Source organism: Carassius auratus, unplaced genomic scaffold (genome assembly GCF_003368295.1).
Source record: "Carassius auratus strain Wakin unplaced genomic scaffold, ASM336829v1 scaf_tig00000254, whole genome shotgun sequence".
NCBI classification, from domain to species: Eukaryota; Metazoa; Chordata; class Actinopteri; order Cypriniformes; family Cyprinidae; genus Carassius; species Carassius auratus.
Window position 1 is genome coordinate 49,473 of NW_020523286.1, and position 19,187 is coordinate 68,659.

General features: G+C 39.2%; 1 protein-coding gene across 3 annotated transcripts in view; it reads left to right on the forward strand.

The window, feature by feature from the left end:
* The first annotated feature begins 900 nt into the window (after positions 1-900).
* The window catches only part of LOC113068838 (caM kinase-like vesicle-associated protein), a 42,346-nt gene continuing 24,059 nt past the window's right edge, over positions 901-19,187 (forward strand). For 2 of the 3 annotated variants that reach the window (XM_026241688.1, XM_026241690.1), the window contains exon 1: positions 901-1,128. The gene's annotated coding sequence lies outside the window, so the exon portion shown is untranslated. The remainder of the gene's footprint in view (positions 1,129-19,187) is intronic. The other variant, XM_026241689.1, reaches the window with a different exon arrangement.

Here is a 19,187-nt window from a genome sequence, read left to right on the forward strand (position 1 = left end):
ATTGAATTTGTGTAAGTAGTATTGAAACCTTTTCGATGAGCCTGTAGGCCAATTTCCCTCATCATCAGTCCATGCAGAAGAACATTGTCAACTAGGGCTTTGTATTTCATCAGAAACAAATGAAATTTGACCTCATCCCCATCGTTTTTATTTTCTTCTCTAATTACTTTGCCTCCCACTACCAGGATTAATTTTCCAGAACACATCATCAGCTGTGCTCTTGTTCATATCACCCTGACCTGTGTGTCATCAGTTTTGCTACTTAATGTACACACATGAATAAATATGTGTTTTTTTATGCTTGAGTTAATTGTGTGTTTGTGATATCTTGTGAATGAGAACATGATTAAACCTGTGCAAAAAGAGGTTTGGCAGAAAACACTGCGCAAATTGGAACTTGTGTGCAAAAAGGTGAAATGTACTATTAAATGTTTTGAGAAACATGTCTTTGTTTCGAGAACTTTATGAATGGTTTAAAAATTGGTCCAGATGAATCAGTTAAAGTGTGTTCTAAACTGTAATGGGTCAGGTTTTGCCTACATTTCAGGGCCTTTATGAAGAAGGGGCCCTGATAAGGTCCAAAAAGGCATATCCTCATTTTCTCCTGGCAAGTGGGGTTCTATAAAATGTAGTCCCATGCAGTGAATTTTAGTGATGCACCAATTCACATTAAATTGCGGGGACCAGCCAATGGTCACCAGAAAAATGGCTAATAAAACATATCAAGTATTTTTTATTAAGATCTAAAGTTTAGATAGTTTACAGCGTGAGGGTTGACAGAAAATATTATTAACACTGTATTAACACAACAGAAGTAAATGGAAACGCACGCGCGTTTGTGTGTGTGTAAGAGAGAGAGAAAATGAGAGATAGAGATATACAGTGCGCTCAAACTGGAGCAGGAGGGAGAGATTCGGTGATCCAGATGAAAGCAGAGATTATTTATTTCTATGGGGGAGCGAGAGAGAGAGAGAGAGGGAGAGACAGACAGCAGCAGTGCACGCCGATAGTCTTGTCAGAACTGCGCCGAGCCAATGCGTCGCTCACAAACGAGCCATTAAAGCTCGCAGTCTTCAAAGTTTGGATTTCCTAATCCATCCCGTGCGTACTCTGTGCCATTCCGAGCAGGTAAAACAACTTTTGATGTTTTGGCATATTGTCTTAAATTTGTCTTTTATGTATTTCCTTTCAAGTCTTTCCTTCCTATCATATATCGGCATCGCAAAACAGGCGGAACATCTGTTGAAACAAACTAAGAGATAATGAATTCTTCCGCTTCGACCGTGTTCAAGTTTATAGACTGCGACGAGATTGTGAGTGCAGCATTCCTGAAGATGTCACACCAAACCCAAACCTGTCGATGAGCACGCAGGTGCGTGAGGTAAAGATGCGGTTTCTATGCGCTCCATTGCCTCCAGTGTTGCGTGTTTTAATTATTCCGGGAGTAATTAGTGTCCTGACCGCATTTACGCCGAAAAGTTGTTTAACGCGTGATTTTTAAGCTATTATGTAAAAAAGAAAAGAAAAAGAAATGAGAGTGGGAGCGTGAGAGAAACAGTTGAGAGATGGGATTAGCGACGCACTGTAGCATCGTTTCGCCTGAGATTTGTGAAACTGTTTTTTGAGAGCAGCTGCTCTGAGTAATGTCGAGAAATGTAGGAATACATAGGCATGAGTTCAGAGCCAGTCTGGGTTGAAATAACATATTAATTATTAATAACTGACATATTGTGACATAACGTTCCCCAAAGAGCTTATTAATTTTTTTTTCATACTGAGTCATGATGTGCTTATGCATATGTAGACTATTTATTTGTGGTTGGGCACTTATGCAGTCGTCACATTTTTTCCTATTGTCATGTTGTCCTTGCCATTACTGAGATATTCAGCCATTTATTGTACAAGTAGGCTTAACTCGAGAGTGGTTTAGAGCTGAGAGAAATTCAGGGTCAGTAAAGTCTGTGAGTGTGTATACAGCTTTATTATGGCTACTTGTGAAAACCAAATGTCCTTACAAATATAATGAAATTACATGTTTAGCAAGTCAAAACCCAAGGACATTTGGTCTTGGTTTGCCTAATATCTAACAGCGTGAACAGGTTTTAGAGTAGTGTAGTTATAAAAAAAAACATTTATGTGAAGTTTTCACTCATGCAGATTAAAAAGTATAGCCTACTATTTATGCATAATAAAATATCCGCATGCTGACATATTCGTGGCATGTTTGAATTTCCGTTGGAGTTGCACCTGCTTTGAAAAAGTCAGTAATATTTGGGTTCGTAATATTAAAATTTATGTCTGTCAAAGCACTGCATTTTTAGAGTCCCACACATTTAGTTCTCTGTCATTACTGTTCATTGTTGTTTTCAGTCTATCATAATAGCCAGGGGTCTTCAACCTTTTTCATGCAAAGGACTTTGTTATGGTGCTTACATTGCAAATCCATTAACATCCTCATTATTGATGCAAAGAGTCTTGCATGGTTTTAAGTTGACTTTTAATTGTAATGTAGAAGGGAAAATTAAAGTTACACACTGTTTTCTTTGATTCTGAGCACACTTGAACCAGTCCCATTTGGCATAATTTAAAAGATTTAAAATCTTTTACTTCATTTTTATTTTTTTATTTTTTTTGCTTAATGCATAATTTCTTTTTTCATGGTCTTAAAATTAATAACACTGTTAATATGCTTTCTGGCACATCGAATTGCAATGATTTGTACTATCAATTGCCAGAGAAACCAGAAGAAATCCAATCTTTTTGTAGACAGAAAATATCTGACAAATTAGATCTGAGATCTTCATTATAATATAATTTCAGCTTAACTTCTTAAATTAAATCATGAAAATGGAGTATTTTCTGTGTAACGGTATATAGAGATTCTGTCTATGTGGTGGCAGTTCTAGCATACAGTAATGCCATGCTTGCGGATGCAAAGATCAGTGTGGAACCTTCTAGAGCGTTCAGCTGGAGGTTGTAGCTACTGAAACGGAGACCATTTTACCCCATTCCACACTTAAACTGTCTTTTCAGCCAGAGAGGTGTTTGTGAAAGTGACAGATGCAACCACAGGTGAGCTGTGAACTTGACTGAAATCTTGCACATCTTTTTAACACATAGCAGCATGATGCAGGATTTCCCAGCTAACACTCATTTACAGGATTTCACAAATGCTAAACTCTAGAGCAGATCTGTTATAAATGGTTAATGACCGTGACGGATTCAAAATCAGAATGTGCCAAAAACCGGCAGTTGAACGAATGGGCAAATGGGCCACAGTGGATTAGCAGGAAAAATAAATAAATAAACAACAACAAAAAAAAAAAACTTGGTAGCATGAATGTGAGATTAGCTTGATTTCAGTGGAATTGGACTTAGAATAAAAGAGATTCTCGTCAAATTCAAACACAGTCATTGGTGGTCTAGAATATGCAGGTCCGATTAAAAATAATAATAATAAGAAGAAGAAGAAGAATCTTGTGCTTGCAAAATAAATCAATTGTTTGTCGAGGATTGAAGTAATCAGGGTCAGCTATGGGGTTGAATTACTGCCAGGATGTTTTCTGACCTTCTCTTATGTCTATAACATTTCTTAAATTATATTAGTGATATTTTTGCCATTAATTGAATAGGACAGTTAAAGAGAGACAGGAAACAGTCGGCTACAAGAGGAGAATGAGACTCGGAAAGGAACATGAGCCAGGACTTTAACTCGGGTCACCCAAAATGCTGTTGCACCATATGTCTGACTGGTGCCCACAAAAATATGGCTGACTACACAGAAAAATATCCTGTTAAAATTACAGAAAAAAAACAACAGCAGCTGTGCTTGGCAGAAGTTTACCATAGTGGAGAAAAAAAATCATCAAAAAAACAATGTTTCTGTTACTACTGTGTGGCATATTGGTGCCTGCATATTGTACAACTTAAAACCGAGTATTCAATTATATGATATAATGTTACCAAGTCTGTTTGAACTCAAAATCTGAACTTTAGATAAAAATATATTGATAACAACAATAATAATACATGTAGTAAAACAGAAAGCCATGTGTCATACTGTTTTTCACCCTGAATTATATGTTAATTAATAGTTTTTACTTGTAAAAACTATACACTTTACAGTATTTTACTGTAAAATAATGCAATGTAATTACATATAATGCAAGGTTATTTTTACTTTGTTTTAATTTTTTTTTTTTTCAATATATCATTTTTACACTTTATTTCTGCAAAAAGTACAAAATGTATTGCAGTGTACCTATAACTTAAAGTTGTAATGAAACGTAAGTAGTGACTAATTTTTTTTTTCTGTATTGTGATACAAATTAAACTGATTATTTTAAAGGGAAAAGGGTAGAGCCTTGGTTCAATGCATTCATTTTTGATTGGATGTTGAGATGTGCAGTGTTCGAACTATACCGTGTCCTTTGGGGGAGCCCACTTTTTTGGGGGGGTTGGGGGGGGGGGGTAGAGTTCGTGCACATGCGCATGCCTCAAATAAGGACTTACAACAGCTACAAGTGTATGCACTATTATACATTATCGACACGAGTGCCTCAAAAAAGGACTTATAATAACTTACAAAGCTACATAACAGCTACAATATGCACTATTATACTTTATCGACACAAATTGATAGGTCAGGAAGACAGCCTTGAAATGATGTTGTGGTCTCCTCCATTAATTTAGACCTCAATTACTTTATTTGGCAGAATCGCCTTTTGCTTAGTTAATGCCACTTCAATGGCCATCTTGTGTGCAATGCTGTCCCTGTATTTATATATAATTTTTCGCGACTGGTTCTGAGCATTAACCATTAATCCACTCCTCAGACAAGTGCGTGCCAGGTACCTTTTCAGACAGAAGAAGGTTTTTTGCGTCCTTTCAAGTTGTAACGAGTGGAAAAAAATGTGGCCCCTTTAAGAGCTGCGCGCTCCCTGTAAAACGGTATGCACTCTGTATGATAATGTATACAAGCGCGACTCGAATCCCCCATGTATGCGGGTAATCTCTGTTTGGAAATCATTTTGTTTTAATCTTGTTTGTTTTGTTTTGGTTACGCTGTGGACGGTGGAACATGGGACAGACAATTGCCCGAATTCGATTGGAGAAATAAAACGCGAGTCGTTGTTAAATGTCAATCGCCTCCGTGAGTTTTGTCTGGCCTAATAACTTTGTGAGCTACCCATATTTTGTCCCCCTCTTGACACAACGCGTTACAAAGTGATGCACCCCAAGCTTCATCCTTAACACACAGCCATGTATATTGGCTCTTCCAGTCTCTCCACTGCTGGCTGTTCCAGTTTAACGCGAGAGAGGACTCGAAGCAAGAAAGCAAGAGGGTTTAGGATCCCAGAGATTACTTTTCTTCAGCTTCATGCGTTTTCACGGTGGGCTTGGCTTGAGGTTTACCAGTGCTTTCAGCAAGTGAATCAGTCGTGCGTCATCACTACACAATTTCTTAATAAAACCAAAATTAATTGAACTACCTTGTTTTCTTTTTGCCCTAGCTATGATGCTATAACTGCATAATGGAAGGACTTTTGCGCACGATAAATGGCCTCCAACGTTTATTTTGTTTCTACGAACCTATGACATACTAACATGTGGAATTTGCAGCGCAGCGCCCCCACACCTTCTGTAATCTTAATTGAAGTTAATTAGGTTTTAATCGCCGTCATGCATGAATGAATAATATTTTGCCATCATAATCACATTACAAAACTGAAATTGCACTTAAAAATATTCACATTGTCAGTATTTTTTGAGACCCCCCAAAATTTCAGATTTCTCGTTTTCAGGGGAGCCCATGTCTTATTAAGGGGAGCCGAGCTCCCCCTAGCTCCCCCGTAGTTCGCACTATGGAGATGTGGCTGTTGCACTGAAAAGTGGAGGTAGATGAGCATAAACTTAGTGTAAAATGAATGGAGAAGTCCTGGATACATCACCGGAGAGAAGTTTTCACTGGAATATCCAGTTACAACATTTTGATGAAAAATGACTTTAAAAAAAAGTCAGAACTTAAAAAAATAGATATATATTCACAGATTGGCACCGATAGCTTAATGGGCAGCGTGCCGACAGTTCAAATCCCAGCTTTTGGACCTTTCCTGATCTCACCCCCCTCTCTCTCTTACTTCTTGTCTCTTTACTGTCCTATCATAATGAATGCAAAAATATTTTTTTTTACAGATTAATTGCACAGAATAAGACGTACAACATTCATTAAAAAAAAATGCATGCCAGGACTATATATATATATATATATATATATATATATATACACTGAAAAATGGTCAGTAGAGTTTACTAAAAAGCCTAAAACACTCAAATGTATGAAAGATGTAAAAGCAACCCCATTTTAGTAAGATGTTACTCATCCATCTCACAAAGGATGCATATTCTCCCATCCAGGGGGGTTCAATCTGTCCATCCGGTAGACTCCCACAAAGGTGGCAATGAAATCAAGTCAAGACAAGTACCCGGACAACATTAAATCCCCAGCTGAGGTTTCCAAGACGCCCATGAACGTCACTCACACTTTTTACAGCGACTCTGAATGACGACTTTGGCTCAAAATGACATTAGACACAATCAAAACAAAAGTAACACCTTAGACATAATCCAAATAAGCAATGTAATGAAAGACACCCATTCACAGTTATATTGACGTAATGGTGCATTGAATTCATATAAAAGCACCCCTGAGTCCACTGATATGCCGGATGTCAGCATCATTATCTGCGTTTCTACTGGATGGAGCTCTGAATCATTTCAGCCCCCATCCTGCGTTCTATCACCTCCAGCTACTCAACAAATTACGCCACTTATGAGAGTAAGTGCTGGCATCCCTCAGCTAGACAGAGTGGAGAACCTTTGCGAGAACATATGCTAGCGAGTTCGCATTTTTCAAATGGCTTGTTATCACAGCGTGGAAACATTACATGCTACACCCTCCATAACACTAGTGGAGGGAAATCACAATCAATGAGTCACAATTAAAGCTCTATATGCAATCGGTTATTTATAAACATGCACAGTTATAAACATGCACAGCACCCATTAGCACTGTGTCTCACAACATTGTTTTCACCTCTTGGATGGTGCCAATTAAGAGGTTACTTTAATTTTGGAGACTCATTACAGCAGTTCCCCTCAAGCTCTGAGACAAATATATTCAGTGCAAAATAATGCATACACATAACCCACCATATGAGCATTATATGAAGCTTTTCTGTTCAGTTTCCAACCAGTGCAGCATCCAATCCGACTCCTGTGGGCCACCTTGATGCTAGACTACATATAGCAAGATCTTTCAAGTTAGATTCGTACCTTTTGCCCACACACTACACACCTCCCACAGATGCGTTTTGTAAAGTCAGTGTACTATGGACGGGTGTATTTCAGTACTCCAGGCGTCTAAGTCTCTTGTCCAACATTCGGCTTATAAGCTCAGATGTGCTGTTTGCAGTTTTAAACAAATAAAGTAAACACTTGCTAATCATATCAGCCTACAACAAAAGAGCTATTCTCCTTGATGGATTTGTAATCTCCGTAAACACCCTCGCAGAAAGATAAATGAAATAGGAATCATAAAAGGATTGTGAAACATATTCTCGTAGGTTTTATAGCTCATATGTAATCAGCTTTACAATATCTATAAATTAAGATTTTATTATGTGGAGACAGTGTGCTTTAAAATTAAACGTAGACAAACACACAGCATTGATATCATTAGTATTTTTTAGGTATTCAAATGTAATGTTTACATGTGCATAAAAATATACACACACACACACTCTAGCAAATTAAATTAAGTATTGAACATGTCACCATTTTTCTCTGTAAATATATTTGTAAAGATGCTGTTGACATGAAATTTTCACCAGATGTCGGTAACAATCCAAGTAATCCATAAAAACCAAGAAAACAAAACAAATAAGTTCAGAAATTAAGCTATGTGTAATAAATTGGAAAGACCCAGGGGAAAGGTATTGAACACACATACTGAATTGTATTTATTACTTTGCACAAAAGCCTTTGTTGTTAGTGACAGTTTCAAGACGTCTCCTGTATGGAGAGATGCATGCATTGCTCAGGTGTGATCTTGGCCCATTCTGACACACAAGCAGTCTTGAAATCTTCTATGAACTCTAATCTTTAGTTCTTTCTATAGATGTTCTGTTGGAATCAAGTCAGGTGATTGGCTGGGCCGTTCTAGCTTTACTTTCTTTCTCTGAAACCCATTGAGAGTTTCCTTGGCTGTGTTTGGGATCATTGTCTCGCTGGAATGTCCACCCTTGTTTCATTTTTATCATCTTGGTAGATGGCAGCAGATATTTAAGAATGTTTCGGCACATTTTCCATTCATCCTTCCTTCAATTATATGAATTTTGCTAGTGCTACACCATGAAGTTTTGGGGTGATGTGTAGTGCCATTTGACCTCCAGACATGGTGTGTATAATGGCATCCAAAGAGTACAAATTTGGTCTCATCTGACCAGACTAATTCCTCCCAGTATTTCACAGGCTTGTCTAAATGTTGTGCAGCAAACTTTAAACAAGCTTTTTCATTCAGCAATACGCACGCCGAGAGAGCTCAACACGCTGCAACTTAAGAAAACACATGCAAACTGAAAAAACACCAGCAAATGAAGAAAACATCTGCATTAGTTTGACCATTAGTTTGACAACAGAAGTGATTCAAATCATCACAACACATGCATATAACGAAACGTGTGAGGAGATCCTTATGTTACCAGTACCATCAGTATGTTTCGCAACAATAAGGTTGTGAAGGTCTTGAGAGAGCTCTTTGCTTTTACCCATCATGATTTGTTTCTTGTGTGGCACGTTGGTAATGAGACTCTTATTTATAGGCCATCATTTGGGACTAAACCAAATAATAATAATTTCTACTGACAAGGGGCAGGAATGCTTTCTAATTACTGATAGATTTCTGCTGGTGTCTTGGCTTTCCATGCCTTTTTGCTGGGGAAAATTCAACAGCATCTTTAGAAATATATTTAATGAGAAAAATTGTGACGTTTTCAATACTTATTTTACAAGCTGTGTATATAACGTATATATACACACACACACAGTATATACAGTGTATATATATATATATATATATATATATATATATACACACACACACACACACCCACACAAAGCAAAATTTGGATGTGGATGTATTGACAGCATCTAAAAAACTTCTGTCAGAGAAGCATTTGCATTCTCATTCATGCTGTTTTTGTTTCGTGCAGATGTTTTATGTAGTGCACTTTCACAAAAATAAAGTCAGAGCATTCGGTTTTTCTTCAAATCTCGAAATCATACAATCTAATTAAAAATAAAAACTGTTCTTTCTGCATGTATGCAGTATCTTTGTTTGGATTAAAATACAGTGGTTGCCTCTAATTGTAAATGGAAACCTTGGATTGAAATGGAAATTTTGTCCAAGCAATAATAAAAGCACACCTTTTAATTTATAATTCATCTTAAATCTTTATCTTAAATCAAATAATAAATGAATCATCTTGAAGACGGATGGTACGTGTATTCCTGTAGTTCAAATAGTAGAGCATGATGAGCAAGACCAAGGTCACAAGTTTGAATCCCAGGAAATGCATTAACTGATGAACTTAAAGTACTTGAATGCACTATAAAAAAATAATAAATAAAAACCTGTCTGCCAAATGTTTGTTTGTCTATATGAAAAAACGAGAGAGGGTATCAAATGGGTCACAACACGTAAGATCTGCATGTCTTGAATTTGTTGGAATATGTTAATTATTGCTTTTAAGTGCCTCATTACCTCAGCACATGCCCTCATTTATGCCAGCTGAGATTTATTCCTCAGCCGTTTGTGAACCCACTTCGAATGGGGGTCATAAATAGTTAAGTTGAGCTTATAGCACAGCTGAGATGCCATACATCTGCAGCCATGCTGAACACCAATCATTTTCACCCCCTGCAGCACTCTTCACTAACATATTAAACAACTATGATTCTTTTACAATAGAGGCTACAGAGGATGAGTCGCTCCCCTTAAAACTATCAAAGCCCAGCCTTAGAAGTGTCATGACAGCCTCTTTAGCAGAAACTAACACTGGACAGAGTGACAATAATAAATAGTGTAATACACGGACAACTAAGACATAACTAGGGTCATGTGAGTCTTAATGCACTCGTTCATACTCACACATTCTCTTTCTCTCCCTCAAATTACTTTCAATCATCTACATTATATAATTTCAAGCAGAGGCGCTCTCCACCAACTCCACCTCGCTTAGGCACCTTTTCAGCATAATTTTGTTTCCGATTGCATGTGAAAATAGACAGAACAGCTTCCACTTAAGCATTTGTGATAAAACAAAGCAAAGAGGCTTTGTGAGTGAGATATGCAAGTTGAGGCTTTCCGCATCACAATGAAAGCTGGAGCTTTTGTGTGCGCTTTTGTGATGGGCATGCTTTCGATTACATTCAAAGTGAGGTAAATATATGCAGGACATGGGAGCAAACATAAATCAGTGATGAGGACTCCTCGTTTTGTCCGCCATTACTCCCAACTTGAGGATAAAGAGAGATGGAAAAAGAGAATGGAGAATGAGACGAGGAACAAAAATGAGATGAAGCCTTTGCCATTGAAAGCTTGAGCCTCATTATGACAGCGGTGCTATACATATTTTTGTCATTTTAATGCTGTCCCACACTGAGCCACTGATCGTCCTCTTTCTGTTTATTTATCTAGGGAGGAGGAAATAAAAAAATACTGGAAATTAAATTAATGCTGTTGATGTCGTAATATAAATGTCTTATAAGCTAATTTTATTTACAGTAAAGACAGTAATAAATCTGTCTGGAGCCTTTATTTTAAAAGAAAATGTTGTAAACCGTAATCTTTTAAATGATTAAATACCAGTAATGACTACATTTCTGCTAAATTTAACCCAAAGTTTCTGCATCTCGGTTGGCACCAAATTTACCTTAAAAACATAACTAACCACATTAGAAATTAGACACAAAATATTAATTTAAAATCTTGAAATCAATCTTTAAATAAATTATATACAGTATAAGCTAGAAAATCTAAGTACATTAAGAATTTTTTCTTTGGCTGCTAGCTGAAATAAAGTTATATATATATATATATATATATATATTTTTTTTTTTTTTTTTTTTTTTTTTTTTTTTTGCAGATTTAGTTTATTTATTGTAGTTTTATTTAACTGTTATCCCTGCAATGGATTAAATTGTTGTTGAATAATTAAAGATAGGTCTGTTATTGCCACATGGAATCGCTAAATCGCTAGGAAATTTGGTCTTTTTTCAATTTACCGTCAGAAGAATATTTTGTTGTGCTACTGCATAATTTAACTTAAAAAAAAATCTGGTAAAAATAATTTGTAAAGTCACAATTAATTCAAGGTTATATCTAATAGGTTTCCTCACCATTCACCCTGTCTATCATTGGCTGACAGACAGATAGCCCGCCCTACCACACACATTATTGGTTGAGCCAGCGTTTCTGTGTTGGGCTGTTTTCAAAGCACCACAGGATCACAGTGTTTGTGAAAAAGAATCAACTGCATTTTTGCATATTGCTTTTCTGAATATTAAGCTGGGATATAAGTTATTTTAATGTCAACACAATTATGCACTTTACCTTTAAGTTTTGTTAACGTAGTGTTGATAATTAAGGCAGTTTCCTTATATAGTGCATAATGATTTTCTTCCAGCTTTAAAAAAAAGAAAAGAAAAAAAGTGATGCTTTAATATAGCTGTGTATAGTCAATGTATTGTTTTAACATTTTTCACAATCTGACTCATTTGTTCTGTCCTCCTACAGACATTCTTCCTATTCTGCCCTTCGGCCTCTTGTCTCCTTGTTTTTGATCATTGTGTTTTTCCTCCTTCTCCTGTCCTCCTTTCTGCTGTCTTTCCCAAGCAACTTCGTTCTTCAAAAACATTTACCCATCCGTGATAGCAAATCAACAGCTGTAGCATCATACACACACGCACAGACACACATACTGTACTACGCTCGGTTGTTAATGTATTCAGTTTAAAACTCATTCACCCCTCAACACACTTCTACATGCTATCCCTCTCTTAATGTGCTTTAAATAACCGAACCATCACCCCTAGGTCCTATATTTGGCTGCTTTGTAACCAATGTGCCTTAGGTTAGAGTACAGGAGATGATGCTAACTGCTAATCTGTTAGCACTGTGAGTGTTTGTGTGTTGATATGACGGCCAGCTTTGACGCCATCACAGTTTACAGTGAGAGGATGCAGCCAAACTCTCCAGATGGGCACTTTTCGTTGAATTTGGCCCGTGCTGATTCACTTTCCTCTTTGGTCGCCACTTCAGACTTCCAGTCAATGTGTTTCTTCACTGTGCTAATTTGCATATGAGCTACAGAATTACTGTTGAGGCAAGCATTTCATAATATAGCTATCTTTTAACAGGACAAACATCAGAATCTGAATACCACAAGTTAATGAGTTGTTAAGTACCCTTTGCGATAGTGTGGGAAATTGTTCAGCCCTATGGTTAATTTCAGTCTGTGGGCACAAAGAGGATAAATGACGCTGAGAGTTTTCGGAACATGGCCACCATTATCTTCATTTTAATCATTAGCTCTCGCTTCACCAGGGAACGGATTTCACTGCTTAATATTTTACACTTGCCTTTCTGTTCTCTCTCCCCCCTTTCGTTTCTGGTGCTTTCGTGCAGCTTCCCTGGTCTTCGATCTCTGAAGCTGATGCCTTTAGCAGAGGACTTGTCCCTTCATTACACATGTCACTTCTCTAAAAACATTCATCTGTAAAACAGAGTTTGGATTTGAAGTGCTGAAGTTGACAGCCTTCTATATTTAATGTTACTTTTTGCTAATATATTGATGAATTTTAATCATACATATTTAAAAGTCAAAAAAAAAAATTTCAACAATCATAAGGTTTGCCCTTTGAGTGGCAGACAGTCTGGATAAATCTGAAGGACTCTGGTGCATGAACTGAGTTTGGCAGCCTGTTGATTTCTGTTCACTTAGTTTTATGTTAAAGGCAAAAAAAAAAAATCATATTTTGAACCTCAGTTTTGGTTGTTAAATATCCAGCATTGTTAAATACACAGCAAAGTCAGTCTGGTGTCCATATAATAAGGATGTAACGATGCACCCCGAGCTGGATGAAAATCGATACAGATGTGACGTTTCAAAACGATTGAGATGTGAATGAATCGCGATGCAGTTGAGGGTGGAAGTTTATTTGAATTTAGTTTATTTGGTATTTTCCTGTTAGAGTTATATTATTAAGTGCAGCTCTGCTTTGTTTACAGCGTAAACCTGGAAAAAAAGGAGACACTATATTGTTGCTTTTCCATAAACACTGCCTGGTGAGCGTGAATTTGCATTCTCATTCAGCCCGTCTGCTGTTTTTGTTTTGTTCAGATATGTTTTAGGTAGTACAGTTTCCCAAAACTAAAGTCGGGACATTATGGGTTTTTTTTTTTTTGCTTCAAATTTCACAGTTATGCAGTCTAATTTAGATGAAAAACTGTTCATGTTGAATGTATGCAGCATCTTTGTTTGGATTGGGATTAAAATACAGTGGTTGCCTCTCATTTTAAATGGAAAGGACACATGCAAAAGCTCAGTTTGTTTATGTATTTATTTGGGATTTATAATAAAATTTCATTTTAGTTCTGTTATTTGACACATTTCAATTTCACAAAGAACTGTGCAGCATTTCGCCCAAGCAATAAAAGGACAACTTTTCATTTCTAATTTGTCTTAAATCTCATTATCTTTATATATATTGTCAAATCAGTATTGTGAATTGTATTGCATCAGGAGCTGAGTGAATCGTTAAATCACTACAGTATATAACGCAAAATGAGTTGTAGTGGTAATAATATACAGTTTTAAATAAGAGTTAAAATTTTTGGTTGAATTAACTTGCACTCCACAGAGCAAGTTGTGTTTATTTTAAAATCTAAAAAAAACAACAACAACCAGATAAAATAAACCTGAAAAATAAAATTAAATAAGTAAAAAGCAAGTATTCTGCATAGTTTGTATCATGTAAAATATTGTAAAATTTAAACCTTAAAAGGTACTCAGAAAGTACATTGTATAATACAGCATTAGCTGAGAGATAATTTATTTTTCAAAATTATTACAAAATAAAACATGCCAAAAATAATCAGAATTGACTATAATAAAATCAAAACCAAGACCTTGAGAATTTAAATCAAAACAGTTTCAAATCTATATCAGCACTTAGCACAAGGACACATTTATGCACACTCCCATTTATTTTTATTTTTAATATTCTGCATCGTTCCACGATACTTTTGCAGTCTTAAATTGAAGACTATATAAAGGAAGTGTTCACAGAACTTGAATAAAATAATCAAGGCAGTAGTTTGTATGCTCTTTTTCTGAGTTCTAAGAATTCTTTGCTTTAAACTCTTAAATGTGTCTATATTGTCTATATAATTTAATTTAGCAATACAATTGCTAAATCTATATTGCTTTATTTCAAAATAAAGGTTCTTTATTGACATTGATGGTGTCACACACCTGGACTCATTTAATGTTTTTGCCCCAGTGACCCAGTTTCTGTCTTCCGTGATTAGTTCCCAGGTGTGTCTATTATCTTCCTCATGTGTTCCATGTCCCTGTTAATTTAATGATTCCATCCACCTGTGTTTCCCCAATTATCCTTTGTACTTAAGCCTTGTCCTTTCAGTTCTGTTTTGTCGGGTCTTCATTCATCACTTGCTACTTACGTGTGTCTACCTCTGTGCTCCATGTTGGATATCCCCTGTGTTGGATATATTAAAAGCCTTATTCTGTTTATCCTCGACTCCGTATTCCTTCAGGCAGCGTAAATCCGTGACAGAAGACCCGACCTAATAAGAGAAAATAGAAAACTGCGTGTTCTTCCCTCCGTTTTGTTTTTGTGTTTTCAAAGTCTTTTTGTTTCGTAGTGTCTATGGATCCCCTCTATCGTCCCGAATTCCTCATCCTCCTGCTGAAGCAGGAAGGACGTTCTCTCGAGGACCATACCAGACAGTTTTTCCTATTAGCTAATGCCACCAGCTACCCGGACGGCGCGCTCTGCACCTTCTACAACACCAGCCTGAACTCCAAATGCAGAGCGTTGTCGTCCGAAGATGGTCCTCGAGAGGATTTCGCCGCATTCGTGGAGTGGACTCTGGCGAGAAATGGCTCACCTCTCACCATCTGCCCCATAGAGGACCTCGCCAGCCCCACTCCCGACCCAGAGACCAGCCAGCCACCATCACGCCGCACGGAGCCAGAGCCCACCGCAGCCGCAGAGCCCGAGCCATCCACTGACAGGGAACAGGATCTCGAGAGCGCGACTGACCAGGTGTGTGAGCCGGCAACACCGTGCATCGTGGGAGTCCTAGTGGAGATCGAGGGCGTGGAGGAAAGCCCTGCCCACACTCCTGCGACTGAGGGTGAGCTGTATGCAGTCTCTGAAGATCATATGGAGCAAGTTCTGGATCTGATGGACTGGTCTATGGAGGTAATCCCTAATTTTCCTGTTTCCCCGCTGGTTCCGTCCAGCCCTGATTCCCCTGTATACCCTCTCAGTCTCCCACTCCTACCTCCTCCAGTCATTTCCTCTGCTCCATTTCCGCTGGTTCCGCCCAGCCCTGAGTTTTCTGTTTCTCCGCTGGTTACGCCCAGCCCTGAGTTTTCTGTTTCTCCGCTGGTTACGCCCAGCCCTGAGTTTTCTGTTTCTCCGCTGGTTACGCCCAGCCCTGAGTTTTCTGTTTCTCCGCTGGTTACGCCCAGCCCTGAATCTTCTGTTTCTCCGCTGGTTACGCCCAGCCCTGAATCTTCTGTGTCTCCGCTGGTTCCGCCCAGCCCTGAATCTTCTGTGTCTCCGCTGGTTCCGCCCAGCTCTGAATCTTCTGTGTCTCCGCTGGTTCCGCCCAGCTCTGAATCTTCTGTGTCTCCGCTGGTTCCGCCCAGCTCTGAATCTTCTGTGTCTCCGCTGGTTCCGCCCAGCTCTGAATCTTCTGTGTCTCCGCTGGTTCCGCCCAGCTCTGAATCTTCTGTGTCTCCGCTGGTTCCGCCCAGCTCTGAATCTTCTGTGTCTCCTGTATTCCCTCCCAGCCTCCCTCTCCCGCCTCCTCTCAAACCTGCTGGTCCCTCTACTCTTTCGCTGGTTCCGTCCAGTCCTGATCCTCCTGTCCTTCCTCCCATCCTTCTCCTCTCTCCTCCTCCTAGACCAGCCAGTTCCTCGCCATCCCTGCTGGTGCCAGTCAGTCCCGCAGCTCACCCTCAGTCCGCGCCATCGGGGCGCGGTGGTTCGCCGCTGGACTGCCAGTCTCCAGCTCCGCCTTGGCGTGTTAAGGCCCTGTCTCCGCCTCCAGCCTCCGAGCCCTGGACTCCTCCTCGGTCCTTCGACCCAGCGGCTCCGCCTTGGCTCTTAGCTCCCTCGTCTCCACCGTGGCCTGTCATCCCACCTGCTCCACCGGGCTCCCTCGTCCCTCCGGCTCCACCTTGGTCAGTCGTCGACCATCCGCCGCCTCGGGACTCCACTCCTCTGGTTCCACCTCGTCACTCCATCCCTCCGGCTCTGTCAGGCTCCTCCTTCCCTCCGGTTCCACCTCCATCCTCGGTCGCTCCGGCTCCACATCGGTCTGCCAGGACCCTGCCTCCGCCTTGGTCGCCTGAGCCTTCTGCTCCACCTAGGCCCTCCGGAACCTCGACGTCCCCCTGGCTCTGCGGCTGTGCTGCTCCATCTTGGGCTCCTCACCCACCGGTGCAGTCTCCGCCTGTCGGCCCCCTGGTGTCGTCGACCCTTCCTTCACCATGGCTCCTCCCGCCGTCGACTCCACCTTGGATCTCCGTCCTGGCTGGTCTCTGGTGGACCATCTGGCTCCTCCTGCTCCTGTCTCCTCCCTGGCTCCTCCCTCCGTCGTCTCCTCCCTGGCTCCTCCTTCTGTGGTCCCTGTCTGCTGGCCCCCTCCTCGGAGTCCGTCCTCCACCGGAACCTCCTCCCAAGTTCCCACCCACGCCTCCCTCTGTTTCTACGGTGCGAGGACGCACCTACCGGGAGGGGGGAGTACTGTCACACACCTGGACTCATTTAATGTTTTTGCCCCAGTGACCCAGTTTCTGTCTTCCGTGATTAGTTCCCAGGTGTGTCTATTATCTTCCTCATGTGTTCCATGTCCCTGTTAATTTAATGATTCCATCCACCTGTGTTTCCCCAATTATCCTTTGTACTTAAGCCTTGTCCTTTCAGTTCTGTTTTGTCGGGTCTTCATTCATCACTTGCTACTTACGTGTGTCTACCTCTGTGCTCCATGTTGGATATCCCCTGTGTTGGATATATTAAAAGCCTTATTCTGTTTATCCTCGACTCCGTATTCCTTCAGGCAGCGTAAGACCGTGACAGATGGTTCCATGAAGTATCTTTTAAATCGATGGGTTGTTTATAGTAGAAAAAGGTTTTTTTTATCATTAAAATGTTCTTTACATCAAGAAGAAAAGTTTATTTTAAACATTTTCACTGAAAGGTTCATTGGGGAACCACAGAATGATTATTTTATGGCATCCCTACAAAAGCATGCTATTGGAACCTTTACTTTTAAAAGTGTAGTATTTTAAAGTTTTCATGATTTAAAATCTGTCACAAATAACCATAAAAGAAACTGCAAGAATTTAATCCTGGCATACAAGACAACACATTTCTAAATGTGACAACACATTGGGTAACAATATAACTGACAAATAGTCAGTACAGCCTCATCAATTATGTATGTCCCAGTGCATGCCCAAGGACACATGCATACACATTTCCCTGTTATTTTAGTACATATTTCCAGTTTTCGAGCTTGGCACATTTCCAGAAGGCCAGCAAGATTTTCATTTGAAGTTTGATCCCATAGGAAGTCCCTTAATATTTCATACATCTATTCCAGCCACTAACTAATTACCCCAGTACAGTGTCAAGCCCTACAGTACAGCGCGGGAGATGAGACTGTGTTTTAAAATGACTGAAGGGAGGATGCAGAGGAGGGACACATCAGACATCACAGACATCTATACTCACTTTTGTAAACTTTAGTGCAGATATGTCAGATTTTTCTCTATGATGCTTCATCTTTTAAATATTTCACATAAGCATCTCTGCATCATTTCAGTTTGTAATAGACACTTTCAAAGTTTTATGATGTAAAAAGTAGGCTTTTAATAGAACTTCAAGGAATAAAACATTCAAGGTAACAGACTGCATTTTGTTTAAGAGTCGAATTGATTTGCTTTGGCATTTTAAGTAAATATCTTGACTGAACCAAATGTAAAGTTCATAAAGATCATTCAGGAGACTGGATCATAAGAAAACAAACAAGACAACTAATTTCTAAATGTGTAGACAAACTCATCAGTAATGTAAATAAAAATGGCGAATGGTCAATACAACCATATTAATTATACTGTATATATCCCAGTGCATGCTGGAAAGAGGGTGCATGGGATGTATTACAAAGATGTTTTTTCATGTAAGGGCTATTTGACCTCAGAAACAGGTAAATAAAAGCATTAATCAAACACAAATTTTTTTGTGAAATTCTTTGTGATTGGCAACTTAAAACATCATGATGAAAAGCTAGCATTTAAATCGATTACTTGTGTTCCTTCTTAGTTGTTAGAAGTAAACTAAAAAATAAACATACCATTGGTAATTCTTTCATCATTATACTTGATCTATGAATCATTTTTTTATGTACTTTTTTTTCTTCTTTTCAAAATAGCATTTAAAACCACAAGCATTGCACTGATGCAGAGCTGTTTTCTCTAGGTACCATCCACTTAAATCATTTCAGGTGTTTTTTTCTCTCTTTCTCCTTCATCCTTCACTTTTAACCTTCTACTTTGTTCACTCCATCCCTTATCCCTGCTGTCTTCTCTGTTTCACTGGCTTGTTCCTGCTCTTTCTCTCTCTTTTTCCCTCTGATTCTCCCAGGAGCCCAACTGACCTAATTCTCCTCCGAAGACATGGCTGCACTCGCTTGGGCGCGCAACGCCGTTTCTCACACTCATATCTTCCATATCCCAGATTCACCTCGCGTTATGAAAAAAACAACAACAATATTTTATTTCATCAGATGCAGTGGTTTCATGCAA